This window comes from Tachysurus fulvidraco, chromosome 17 (assembly GCF_022655615.1).
Source record: "Tachysurus fulvidraco isolate hzauxx_2018 chromosome 17, HZAU_PFXX_2.0, whole genome shotgun sequence".
NCBI classification, from domain to species: Eukaryota; Metazoa; Chordata; class Actinopteri; order Siluriformes; family Bagridae; genus Tachysurus; species Tachysurus fulvidraco.
The window spans coordinates 15,617,250-15,631,987 of NC_062534.1; positions in this window are offsets into that span (position 1 = coordinate 15,617,250).

Sequence of the window (14,738 nt, forward strand, 5' to 3'; positions counted from 1 at the left end):
TCTCTCTCTCTCTCTCTCTCTCTCTCTCTCTCTCTCTCTCTCTCTCTCTCTCTCTCTCTCTCTCTCTCTCTGTGTGTGTGTGTGTGTGTGTGTGTGTGTGTGTGTGTGTGTGTGTGTGTGTGTGTGTGTGTGTGCGCACGCGTGTGAATTTGGAGTGATGCATTTAAGCCTACATGTAATTAATCCTACAGTGTAATTACCCCATTGGGCCATGGGTGATTTTAGCCTTAATTGCATATTTATTCAGTTCTTGTCACAATTTTCTGAATCCAGCACTGCCATCCGAGTTGGTTAATATTTATGTCACAAGTGTTTGGACACTGGTATTTGTGATGCATTTTAATATAGTTAATATAGTCGGTTTGATTAACCTCAATCCTGTATACATTATAAAAATCCGGTTTTATTTGACTCTTTACCAGCCTATCTGATACCCCAAATAGTTAATAAGACATTGGGCATAAATGTGTAGAATACAATATAATAAATCAGTATAAGGAATAAATAAATGTACATTGTACCTTAAACAGGTAACTCAATTTATATGGTGCATGCTCCCAATGAATCCTTTTAAGTGGTTAATTCCACTAACTCTTCAAATGAGCTATTAAAAATTCCCCATAACAGTTCCCCATAAATCCCTGAAATTTAAAGGTATATAATATTATGTTTTTGAAAAACTCAGTTTTCTGTTTCACACGAACTGGCACGGCATTTGCACCCTAAACTCCTATTTACTTAGAGGAATAGCGGAGGTGCTCTTCTGGCATCCCCCCTGCATTCCTGCAGCACTGGCTCATGTTGGACCTAGCCCAATATAAAGTATACTTTAACACCAAGTACCTTAAACAGGTATTAAGGGCGGTACTGTAGCCAGTGCAGCAGCTAAAGAGCTGTGAATCCACAAAAACATAAACACTTCACAGATGCAAAGTTGTGAAACACCAAGAGGTCATTCAGTTCATTGTGTAATTGTGAGTTTTTCATGATTGCTGCACATGAAGTAAGAATTTACAGAAGACTGCAGATGTATAAATAAATTAGTGATATAAGTGCTGTAAATCAATGTCGGTAATGCGGACACTAGTAAATATTCCACATTTAAACAAAATTTGCTGTCCCTATCGCAGTGGTATATACGTCTACAAAGTCTTTTATGGTCCAGTTACTTTTAGCAAGTAGCTGAGAGTTAACTTTTTTTCTAAAATACTCTAACCAGCCACTATTCTGTCACTGACCTTGTAAGGAGCATGTAACCCAAACTGGTTGAGAACAGCAGCTTCCTCTCTAGAGATGTCTATTTCATTTACTACATGCCTGTCTTATCTTGTCACGGCTGTTTGGGTGCATATGGGCCAAACTAAAACACGGACCTGGCCGAACAAAACGCAAACTGCAAAACCATCATCTGGCCACACTCGAACTATGAAAGCTCTTCAGTAGATGACGACAACGAGTCCCCGACTACATCGACACATCCTGAAACAGGTTGCAAACTATGTACTGGCAGATAATGATCATCTTTGATGCTTCAGCAACATTAGCATTGTGCTTGTCCCTTCACCTTACCTGAAGAGCTTTGATGGCGCTTTAAAAAAAAGAGAAGGGGAACCCATATAGCCCGCGCTAAGTTAGGGATGGGATTGCTTTGGAGATTATATTCTGCTGTCTCCCTCAACCTACATGCAGGCACACTTTCATCTTACATCTTTCATCTCTTTCTTTGTTGCATGCAACCTGAGGTCTACACAGACTTGGACAATAAGAAAGAGAAGGGCCGAGATTTCCTGTCTGTTTCACAATGTGTTTCATTTCCATTGAAGAATCTTGATTTGTTTTGTTTTGTTTTGTTTTGTTTTTCTTCAATTTAGTGTATTACTTATGATACAACAAAAGCCCTGATGATTTCAACCATTGTGTTTTAAATCTCAATGCTAGTGTCATATAGTCAAACTATTAAAATAAACCAGAATCTTATATATTTATACTGTATATATTGTATTCAAATACTCATTATATATTCTTTGTGGTGCTTAAACAATTCAATTTTGGTAAATACTTTATTTTAGGATGCGTTTGGTCCGGAGTCTGTTTTTGGCACACTGGGCACAAGGAAGGAATACATCCTAAATGAGATGCCATTACATTGCAAGGGACCATGCACACACAGAACACCAAGGGCTATATTTCTGGAAAACCTGAGAACCCAGAATAAATTCATGCCAACATGGGAGGAGCATCTATAACTCCAGACAGGGGCTCAAGGGGACTGGTTCTGTATGGCATATTTGCTATTTATTGCACCACCATGCAAAATTCAATCAATTCAACTACACTATACACAGGAATAGGTTCCTGGTACTCTAAGTAAGCTTTCAGTTAAAATGCAAGCTTATAGTGCGTTGTTATAAACTGTTATGATATTTTAAGCAATTTACGAACTTTCTAGCTTGAAGAAGGATGCAGGTGATACTGCTTTAATAAGGGAGGAGACATATTTGTTACATAAATTATTGCTACGAAAAAAAGATGAAAAAAAATTTACAAGCATATATCTTCACCTCTCCACTGTGTATAGCAGACTTATCACACACTGAAATACACATCCTCGTGTACACACACACTCATACACACTCATGTAAGATAAGGCTGTCTTACAGTGCAAAATTAAGAAATCATTAGAGCCATTCATCATTCACATTGTGGAGAAAAATGTTCCTTTGAATAATTACTTGAAATTCAAAGCTACGAGTAAAGAGATCAAAGTCGAGCATTCTTGGATAATCCTCCTGTGTTGCAAATCTTCAGTAATCTGCACTGTCTGGTCACCACTCTTTGACATGCTTCTCCAGTATAAAAGGAACGGCTACTATCAATTATGATTAAGTTGTGCCGTTGTTTACTTTTGCTAGGTCTGGGTGCCAGGAATTGATGTGTGAGATATGGCAAATCTGAGCTTTGCATGTTTGAGCCCCCAGCTCAGGGGGTCTCCTCAACAAGGGAGTACACAAGATGTTAATAGTAGACTTTATGAGAACCACTTGTTTACTCTGTGTGGAAACGTGTGAGGAAAAGAAGTTGTGCAATACTGCTTGTATCCTTTTCTCAAGTCAGACCCTTTGACTCTCACCCCTTCAACAAAAAACACACATGAACACATAAAATAATCTGCATACCAAAAAATACAGTGCAACAGCAAATTCAAAAATGGACAGTTATAAGCCCTTTACATAGCACTGTTATGTTCTTTACCACACAACACTGTTCTGTTGTGTCTTTTGTGTCATTGTGTATTTTATAATTTTTATAGTCTTGTGTACTGTATTACTCTACTGTTATGTATTGCGCCACAGTCCTGCAGAAATATTTTGTTTTCCGAAACTATTTAATGGAATTACAATAAAAAAAAAAAAACTTGACTTTAAAAATGTCCTCATGTTTAGCTCAAGTTGGTAAAACTATGTGGCCTGCTAACATGCTGACTGGGACAGTGCAAACATTGGTGATGTGCCCACCTGCAGAAGATTGTGAGTAGAAGGTCTTTAATTTTCCTGCAGGTCCTGATCAGAGGGCTGATCAAAGTTCTATTGAGATTAAAGGGCTAAAGCCTGAGAAAGCTGAGCTGTACAATACATGGAGTACAATACATGCACAATTTCAGCCAGCAATCAGCAAAGGTAATTACTGTTACCATTATTAGGTCAGGAACTCCTGCCTGATAAGTGGAAAGGAAAAACGCAATCAAGGGATTGTGGATACCAGTCTCACATTTTGGCATGTTTAGTTCTGGACAATGGTTTGTACCATTCAGAAGTTCAACTGCTGCAGTATGTAATGGAAAGATGATATGCATAGAAATGACATTACTGATTCTAAGGTCTTCCCTTGAGCTAAAGATGGCATTCACCCTGACTCATTAACCACACCACTAAAAAGATTAATAGGAGAAATCTAAAGAGACCATTTTGAATTCCAGGGTGAATGACTGACCCTACTTTTAAATGTCAATCTCCAGGTGGTTTTGTGTTTACCACCCACATGAAAAGAGCGGGATATGGTGAACAAGGAAGCAGCACGGATGCCCCAGGGCAAGAACAGACAGTTCCAACTGCTGTGTGGTCAACTTTTAACAGAACCTCATTTTCCTTCACATCATCCCAGCAGATGACTGCGGCTTTTCCTGCAGCAATTAAGCCTGATTTGCTCATCAGTCGAGCCGAATAATGACCAGGGGGCAAATATACAAAATGGATCTCTTCTTGACATCACCTTTTGCTTTGATTGCAAAATATGCTGCACTGGCCTCTCTCCAGGTGGCTGAGTCCAGCTTTGATTGAGTTAGTAGAGGCACTCAGCAGCAGCGTGTGGCCAACCACTACCAGTGGCAGTGCTGTTATTTCAGCAAATATCTATTATTCATCAACCTTATGCTGTTTTGTGACTTGGGAGTTTAAATTCATTGTGAACAGTGTGAACACCATCCATCAAATCCCATAAATGCATTAATACCTTTAGCCATTTATTAATACAGTGACTAACGGTCACTTGATATTACTTTATAGAAGTTAATAAAATAAGTGATGTTACCAGACTGTACAAAGCTGCTGGTTTAGTGGATTAGAGCCTTGTGGACATAAGAGGAAATGTGTTTGTCATTATCTTGTGATAACAGTTCAAAGTCTGTCTGGAATTTACATTCAGTTCAATTCAATTTTATTTGTATAGCGCTTTTAACAATGGACATTGTCACAAAGCAGCTTTACAGGAATATAGAAATGTAGGATATAAACAATACATTTTTATTTACAATTTTCCCTAATGAGCATGCCAGAGGTGACGGATGGCAAGAACAGACTTATCTGGGTAACCCAGATAGTGAGAAAAAGGAATTTTCCTTCTATATCTGTACTATATGTAATATAAATATTTAGGACATTCTACCACAGTTTATGACTTCTTTAAACAAATCAGATTTTGTATCATGTACCTTCTGTGATTTCTTTCCTGGGGTTTTCATTCAAAAAAAAAAATGAAAAAATGATTGATTGATATCCGCTTTTTTAAACAATCTTACTTTTTTAAGTTCACTCACTGATACAGATTATGATCAAATGTTATTATGGATAAAAGTCAATGTGCATTTTAAATGCAACAATCAAAAACTCACCACATTAAACCCAAAGTTATCGTGAGTTCATATCCTGTAATCCCCACATGTAAATCTTACTGTGAGAACCATGGACCAATGCCATATTGAAATAGGCTCTATGTTTAGTTAAATCTTACAGAGGAAGATGATTAAGTGTGTAAGATGGCGTCGATGGGAGAGACAGAGTTTGATAAGGTTGGGGCTTGCAGTCGACAAGCCGCCCTGAGTAGAAATTGATTTCCCATTTGGCTGGCCTGTGTGGTTCAATCAGTTACAGGCATGTGTGAAAAGGTGAGACAGAAAGAGATATACACAATAGTTCAAACGCTTGAAGAGAAACTTTAAACTAGAGTTTTAGGACGTTTATCGCAAAAAGCCCATTCCGTTTCGAGGTAAATGTTTGGACTGCACAGAAATTAAGATCAATATTTTTCTAGGCTTTGTTTGACCTAGGATCTCATTAACAGAGTGTTCTCTCAGCTCTGTTTTAACATCTTGATTCCTTGTCCCCCCTCCTGATGCTCTCTTATGTTTTTCATATACTGAGTGCAGGCTAAGCTAAAGTAGACCCTGTTGGACAGATCATTGTCTAAGCAGCAATTAAATGTTGAGTTACACAGTTGGGGGCAGCCAAACCGTCTGGGATAAAAATGTTTTTGCTTGCCAATGTTGTTGGATGCGCTTCAGTTTTGATAACACCTAATCTATGTGCCAGTATTTCACATCTACTGTTACTCTGAGTGTTTTCAAAGGCGCTAAGTGATGTCATTCAGAAAGTTCCAGAAAAAGTGGGAAATCCCTAAATCTGTAGCTATATTGCAAACCATTAAGTATCTTGTTTAGGCTTGTGGTAGATATAGCTGAATGTAAATTAAAAAAAAATCAAACAAAGTTAAATGCATCAAGTATGAAGTATCAAGTATGAAGACTGTGCAGAACATTATAGGTGCTGTGGAATAGAGACGTTTAGCGTCGTTGATAAACTGAGAAGGCTGTATCTGATAATCTTTCTCTCTTTGAGCCATAATAGAGGGCAACAGCTAGGGGTCAGTAGTTAATTCCATCTTATGCACTTTCTCTCTCTTTCTTTGCTCCAAGGTGCTTTGAGTACTTGAGTGGAGGTCAGTCATGAGTGAAAATACTACAATGTAAGACAGAATCAAGGGTGGAGACCTGCAGCTGCTTATGATGTAGGGCATCTGGTGTATGTATGTATGTGTGTGTGTGTGTGTGTGTGTGTGTGTGTGTGTGTGTGTGTGTGTGTGTGTGTGTGTGTGTGTGTGTGTGTGTGTGATCAGTACGCATCTGTCCTGCATAGCATAAAACTGGGATTGGCTAACAGACATTTTAAGCACAATTTACCCCCTCAGTAAGTCTTACAACATAGAAAATAACACATTAATTGCCCAAACTGTTATCACTGGCAGATTTATAGCAATTTAGAACGACTTTGCCGAGTACCATGCACATTCCCAAAATCCTTAAGGTATTGTCTGAATAATTATGGCGAATGAATTCCTGTACAATCATTCATTTGAAGAGATTCAAAACCAAGCAAACATCTGTGATTATCAGCCACAGAGGACGAGATCGGCCTAAAGCCAAGGGAATATCTCCTGCGTGTGTGTTCTCTGAATAACCAGAGCAGGTTATCTTGAATAACATCACTATAGGTACATAGGCCATAGACAAACCACACTCCACATGATTTGTAAGATGCCATGTTGAATATTTATGGGTGACTGTGGAGATATGCTAAATCTCTTAGATTACCCTCATGTGCATAGAGTAGGTACACACACGCTATGAGAGTGTGTACACACAGACAACCACCATGCTCAGACTCTTTCTATCTGATCTGACTTTGTCTCTCCCTTCCTCTTATGCACAATTTCTCTCTCATACACATAGAGCACTCTATTGACATATTCCACCTTTATATTCACAGACCCTCAATATTCATTCTTGGCATAAGAGGTGACATACATGCATGTCATGCTTAGATCTGCCACAGGTTTGTGTTTGTGTGTGTGTTTGGATGAATTCTCCATTGGCCACAAATTTATCAAGGGTTCATATGAGACCTAGTAACTAGTTGAATGGGTATTGGATCCAGCAGAGCACTAGAGGAACATCTGGCTGAAGAGGCTTCCCACAGGCATGACTCCGATTAGCAGAAGCCACTAGGATGTGTTAGTACTGGTGCTGATGCCGCATCCCTTTTTACAGGCTGTACTGTACTGGGAGCCAGAGCCAGCATAAGTTAGCCATATCTGAGAAAGATCTCAAAGCCAATGTCTCATGATAAAGATGTGGAGAGGAAATGCCTGAACTTTAAACAATGCTGTAACTTTCCTTCTTGTCTATCCTGGATTGTGTTGTTGAGTATTTATGCAGTAATAAAAATAAAAAGAGGAATTATAACACATAAGTATAGGCCTAGTTTTATGGTTAGCAGAAGGAAAAACAAGTCAGCCTGTGGATGAAACTTTTGTTCAGGCTGATGTAATGAGTATTGTTCACACCATCACTGATGAGATTATCCTAAGGTTACGTCAAAACATGACGGTGACCCCCAGACGGTTTATCTCATAGTTCACTCCAGAATTCGTGTCCAAAATCTGACAGCACAGACTATCAACCTTTAGTACAGCCATTACTTCACCAAGGTGTATTCTTTCCTAAGTTCTGATTACAATGATGAGACAGCAAAGATAACAGCAATAAATAAAAATGAAGTATTGCTATTGCATCTAATTACTTTTGTCTCCTGTTAAAAGACTTCAGCGATGTGAAATCAAACTCCCACTTGTTCTCACTGTGTCTGTAGCTAGATGGCATGCTTCAAAGCCAAAGAGGTGGGTGGGAATTCAATAAATATTTGAGATTTTGAAATGATAATAGTAACATATTTGTCTGATGACCTACAGTTAACAGCATTTTCTAAGACTCGCCCATTTTCTTATGCTCTCCTCTTACTGTTATTCATTCCTGCGTGCATGATGAAATTATTAGTCTGAGCATTAAGAAACATGAACTCAGTGGCATCACTATGACTTTATCTCTTTTGTGTACCAATATTTGTGCTAATATATTTATACAACAACCTCCCAGGGTGACTTCTTGCTTTCAGGGGGGTGACACAATTATACAATAAATGGTGCAAGTGCTGATATGAAAGTCGCAGAGCTCTGTTATTGTTGGGAAGTTGTGCAGCTGACTTTTGTGAAACATTTATTAAAAAAAAATGCATAAATAAAGAAATAATATGAGATCCTCATTACATTCTATAACTTTGTGACTTTCACTGTTACAGTGTATAGAATTAATAAATGTGATATTATTAAAGTATCACATAATTAGACAGAATCAATCTTAAGTTCATGGATCTGTATATTTCCCATGACATACATCATACTGAGCACTCCTCAGTCTCTGAGAGACAGATGTTACTTTTGTTGATAATGCCATTATCTCAGCAACTATAATTATGCCGTCTGAGGCTCATATTGACATGCTCACTGCATGCTCCATAACATTCCTTTCTCTTTGTGGCTCACAGATACCTGCTGCTTTTTTCCCTGATTTTGCAAACAGCTGTTTCCTTCCTCCTCCCTAGATTACCTAAAACATAGGCTTTGCTCTCCAAATGTCATATCCAGGATCTGCCTTGCTTCGTGTCTGAGTAGCTTGGCTCAACCTGTCCATAAAGTGGCGCTGTGTTGTTAAGGAAGCAGCATTGTTAAAGGCATAATTAGCAGCTTGGTGCCAATTGATTCACAGTTGATTCACAATCCATAGAGAACAGTGGTAAGGATTGCCCAGCCTCCAGAAATGTGATATACCCAAAAATCTTTTACCACTTTACAAAGATTGTGTGTGTATGTGAGCCAGTTGAAATTCTGGAACCAGTGACTATTATACCCAAAATGTTCTCAGGTTTTCTGGAAGGAAAAGCTCTAGCTATGTTTTTGAATGCAGAAATCATAAGAAGAACTTTTCATTTGTATAATTACCAAGAAACTTGAAGACCACAATATTCAGAAACATGAGCTAATACATTCAAATTGAATATCTGTGGCATACCTGTTTAGAGAAAGGCCAAAAACAAGAAGATATGCAAACAGCTAAGGATTATGGCTGTAAAATGCAAATTTAAAAGCAACTAAAAAACAAATTGTAGGAGGTTGCATTTGATATTGGACAGAGTGATCTCTGGGAGGTGATCATGATGTTCATTCATTCATTCATTTTCGACCACTTATCCGAACTTCTCGGGTCACGGGGAGCCTGTGCCTATCTCAGGTGTCATCGGGCATCAAGGCAGGATACACCCTGGACGGAGTGCCAACCCATCGCAGGGCACACACACTCTCATTCACTCACACACTCACACACTATGGACAATTTTCCAGAGATGCCAATCAACCTACCATGCATGTCTTTGGACCGGGGGAGGAAACCAGAGTAGCCGGAGAAAACCCCCGAGGCACGGGGAGGACATGCAAACTCCACACACACAAGGCGGAGGCGGGAATCGAACCCCCAACTCTGGAGGTGTGAGGCGAACGTGCTAACCACTAAGCCACCGTGCCCCCTGATCATGATGTTATATGTGATTATTAATGAAACACAGATTCTTGAAATGAAGTCAAGGGTTAGGGTTGTACCCTCAATGTTTGGATTTATTGACAGAATTGCATTTGTGTCTTATTGCCCTAAAAAATTTAAATGATTCCACATCCTTATCATTTTCAGCAACTCCAAAATGACTTTGTTCATTAAAGGTGCCAAGGATACGGGATGTGAAGATGATATGTAAAAGGTAAAAGAGGATGACATTTCCACCACGTTGGTTTTTATGTTTGTTATTATGAAATGTGTTTGTTATTATGAAATGGGATATATTTATTATAATGAGAAACTGCAATTTGTTATTCATTCATTCATTCATTCATTTATATTTTATTTAAAATATTCATTTTTCAAATTTTTTTCAAATGCTCTACGGATTAACACCAAAATCTAGTCTATGATAGTAGAGATAACATAAACCAGTCAAGTTCAGAAGATAAATCTGCTTGCCAGACAATATATTTTCCCTTACTATAACTATATTTTATGTTCATATTTGTTTTGTATATTCCTAAACTCCAAACTCTACTACACTTTGCCTGTGGATGTTAGACATAAATTCTTATAACAATTTATTATTCTGCTATTTGATCTGCAAACTAAAGTATTATCTTATTATCTATTATCTGGTTGTCAAGCATTGTTTGTGTTTTGTTCTAAGCTTAATGGTATGGAAGAAGAAGAAGAATATCGAAGAAGAAGAAGAATTGGGGATATCTTACCCTTATTAATTTCTATGGTTTAAGAACACTATCAAGCTACTGTAACAAGCTAATACACTGTTCGAGAAGAGTTATTACAATGATTTGGTACAACTCAATGTTTTTGTTTTTAACTAGTGTTTATTAACATACAAAGTTATGAAGTATCAGAAGTAGCTTTTCAGCCATTGTTTGAAGCCAGTGGCACACCTGTTTGGACAGAGAGGGGAACTCCATTCCACCCTTGAGTGCCAGTACAGGAAAGAGTCTTGATACAAGTCTTCTGTATATTCTGACGGAAGTTTCAAAAGGAATGTCTTGCAAAATGGGATATTATATGTACCTTCAGATAGATGGGGACTGGCCCATTTTTGGCTTTGGTGGGTAATCTACAGGAAGCCAGTGTGGAGATTAGGAAAAGTCCTAAAGCTCCGTTCTAGATGGGGATACATGTCCAGGGGATATAAAGCAATCAGTCATCATGGAATTGGATTTCAGGCGATGAGTTGCCATCTATGAAATGTCTGCCAGATATTCTGAAATTGGATAGAAATAATTAAAGTTATCGGACATTTAACCATGCTATTGCTAAGCATCATTGCAAAGTATCGTCAGTTCTTGTGCATTACCAAGTTGTTTTTTATCTTCCTGTGATTTTTACCCATGTATGATCCTGTTCTGTTTCTCTGGGTTTTGCATGTTACAGAATTGTGTTTTGTATTGTGCTTGCAACTTGGATTATACACTTTTATTTTGGTTTTCAACACGCATTGAATAGTTTATTATGATTACAAAAAGAGACACCAAGGACCAAGTACGAAGCCTGGTGGGACCAGTGGAGAGGCTGAATGGAGTAGATTGGATTCCCGCCAGTTGATCTGATATAACTTTTCAGATAGGAATCAAATCACCACCATACTGTGCCACAACTTCCAAGGCTGTTGAGGATGGAGAGAATAGTCTTGTAATTAATCATGTTTAAAGGCTTCTGAGATGATCTAAGAAGGAACTGGTCTGCAGATAAGGATGCTGTGTGTGAATCAGATATCCCCTGCACTGAATATGCAGCAGGGGCAATATGGCCACATTGCACTGAACAGGCACTGTTGACTTCAGGTTCAGTGTCTAGACCAAGCCCTTAAATTTAGGCTCACAATGTAATATAGTCAATGACTTGTCAGAAGAAAAAAATGGCTCTGCTGAAATCAGTTATCCAGAAGCTGAGACCATGCTAGAGGATTGGACATATAGCACAATAGCCTATCAAACTTCTTGCCCCTTATCAGATAATCACAAAAATGTCAGTAGTTGTGTCTAAGTGATTCTTTCCGACTGATATTGACCCAGAGCAGGTTATCTTATCTGATATTGAGCTGGCACTTTCAACTGTAATGATCAGAGAAGTGGACGGGTTCTACCCCTGCTAACTGGCAGGAGCCTACTACAGGCTCTAAGCCACCACAGCCAATCATATGTGTGGCATGCATATTCTGCTGCTAGCAGAGGAATAGTCTCTCCCATCTGCAGATGTTTATACTATTGTATTCTTAATCCTGGCTGAATCCAAGATTTCTTGGTTGTGGATATGTCATTTAATGTACTTTTGATCTAAGGGTGACTTGTTGGTATTACCCACTGTAGCATACAAAAAGTGGCCATAGACAAGGTAGAAGACATCCAGTCCTCAGAACAGCTATTGATTTGTTATAGAGATAAGTCATGGGGGTGCCCTTCTCTGAGAACTATTTTGCCCTTTTGTCCTTTAGCCAGTCTTGACATCCAGCCCCTACTGTGCAACTTTTTGTTTCTTGATCATTGCTCGGACAGGTATTTAGAGATGTGCATACTTGGAATCACCAGGCACCATTTACATCAACTTCAACATCACCCTTCCCAGCAGAGTAAGAGCAGCAATCATCTCTGACAACCATTCAGGTTTTAATGTGAGTCCTGTTCTGTTTGGTACATCCGTTACGCAGGTATTTCAGGCTGCCACTGGTGCTAAGGACAGATGAATTAGAAACACCCAACTATAATCCTTGTGTACTCGATGTCTATGTTTGTCATGCTCTGCAAATGTGTAATCAGAATGCATTTGCGTCACATCTGTTATTTTGTATGAAAGGCCAAGTATCTGAAGTGCACTTGAACCACAAAAGAGAATTCTAGGACTCATAATTCCTCAAAAGCTCCTAAAACCACAGTGAAAATGTGACTTTTATTCTCTCCAGTACCACTTCAATACCACCTCCTTCTCACCCCAGTGAAGTGGACTCTCCTTTTCGTTCAACTTTCCCAGACATTTCTCCTTTTTCCAGCACTCAAATTCTCCAAGAGGCTGGCGCAGATTCAAATGCTCCTGGTGCAGGCATATGCATATTTCTCCTTGACAGTCATGAATAGCCAGCAAAATAAACAATGTGAAAATGAAACTTTCTTTCTGTACCCAAATAGCTCATGCTGCACTTACCAAACGACAAGTTTGATTTTAGAGTCTTGTCCCCCATCCCTGTGTCATAACTTTATACGGCTTTGGTCTACATTGAATAATTTGTCAGGCTTTTTTTTTTTTTGCAAGCCTGACAGATCGATTGACTGGCATAGTGATGGCTTGCCTTTTACATGCTCAGGCTTGATCTTGATATGCATGCAAAAAGAGAGCTCTGCCAAGCATAAAGCTGAAAGAAGACTTGAAAAATAGACATATATTTATAATAGACACACTATAAGATCAAGACTTGTGAGAGTGAACATGGGATGCAGTGAATTTTAACTATGAGCTAGATATGAAATGTTGAAAAGCATTACTGTGATTCATCAGTGTGGAACTGAAATTAGAAGAGCTCTCATATCTAGAGAACACCTTGCAAATAATATAAAAAAGTACTATGATTAATATAAAATATTATTAATGAATTTATTCATGTATACATTTTGGTGCATTCCCTAAAACCTATACAGTAACCTTTACATTATTAGAAGGATAGGCCACACACACACACACGCACACACACACACACACACGCACGCACACACGCACTCACACACACTGATCTGGGTGGGCCATACATAGTGAGTGAAAAGTCCCAGCACATGAAAAGTGAGACATTGTTAAGGGAAGAGAAAGAGAGTGTGTGTGCATGTGTGGGTGTGTGTGCGTGTGTGCATGTGTGCTTGCATGTGTGCAAGCATGTATGTCTTATCCACAGAGATTAATGACCACCTGAGGTTAGTTTTCTCTAAGCAATCTATATTAGCTTACACAAAGCTATAGCCTCTATATCACTGAACAAGTCTGGAGTAGGGTGGTCCTTCTATGTCCCTCACCCCACAAAAGATATAGCACATATTGCACTTAATTCTACCATGATCTCAGACAGTGTTTGTCGTGCTGGGAAAACCACCCCTACGCCTCGCCACTTGAATCACAAATGACTCAATTCTCAGACTCAAACGTGATGGTCAACCTGGACCTCTCCGGTCACAGTGACATCACTGGTCCCACCCAAGCTTAATCAGTGGCAGATTGCTGAGAGAGAGGAGACACACAAACACACTGACCAAAAACTAAGACAGCCTTTTCAATGAGGAACCTTACAGAAGCTGGATTGATCTGATATGAACTCACAAATTTTCACATAAATTAAATAGAAGATCTTTGTTTTCAGTAGATGATAGCTCATTGCACTTTTACATGAAACAGTGCAGCATGACATGGCTAAAGCAGAAATAAAAAACAGAGCTATCAGTATCCTAGGCAAGGGTGCGTGTCGTTTTCCATCACATAACACTACCCATGAAAGTTGTAGTTCTCTGGAGGTTATTGGGTGGTGACTAGTGACATTCTTAGAAAATGAAAAAAAAAAATATTGTAAAGAAAATTAAAGTATGACTCAAAATCATACTCCAAAAGGAGAAGTTTTTAAGTGCGACTCTGCATATCTTATTGCAAAATGCATTGTACTCCAAAATGTCTCCATCACAGTGTAAACTAGTTTTTTTTTTATTTTATATGGTAGTAAGTAATGTAAATATGTGAAATATGTATGAGAATACAGAGAAGCAAAACTAAATTTCGTGGCAACATCCACACCCAAAGTGTGGGAATAAATTATACTGTAGTGAAAACACATGAAGGTCTGAGTGCAAACATTATTAGATGGCATTAAAATAAGCCATAATTGCACATTTTCCATTGCTGAATCTCAGACATTTGAAAATAGAAAAGAACTGTGGTGGACTGGAATAAGATT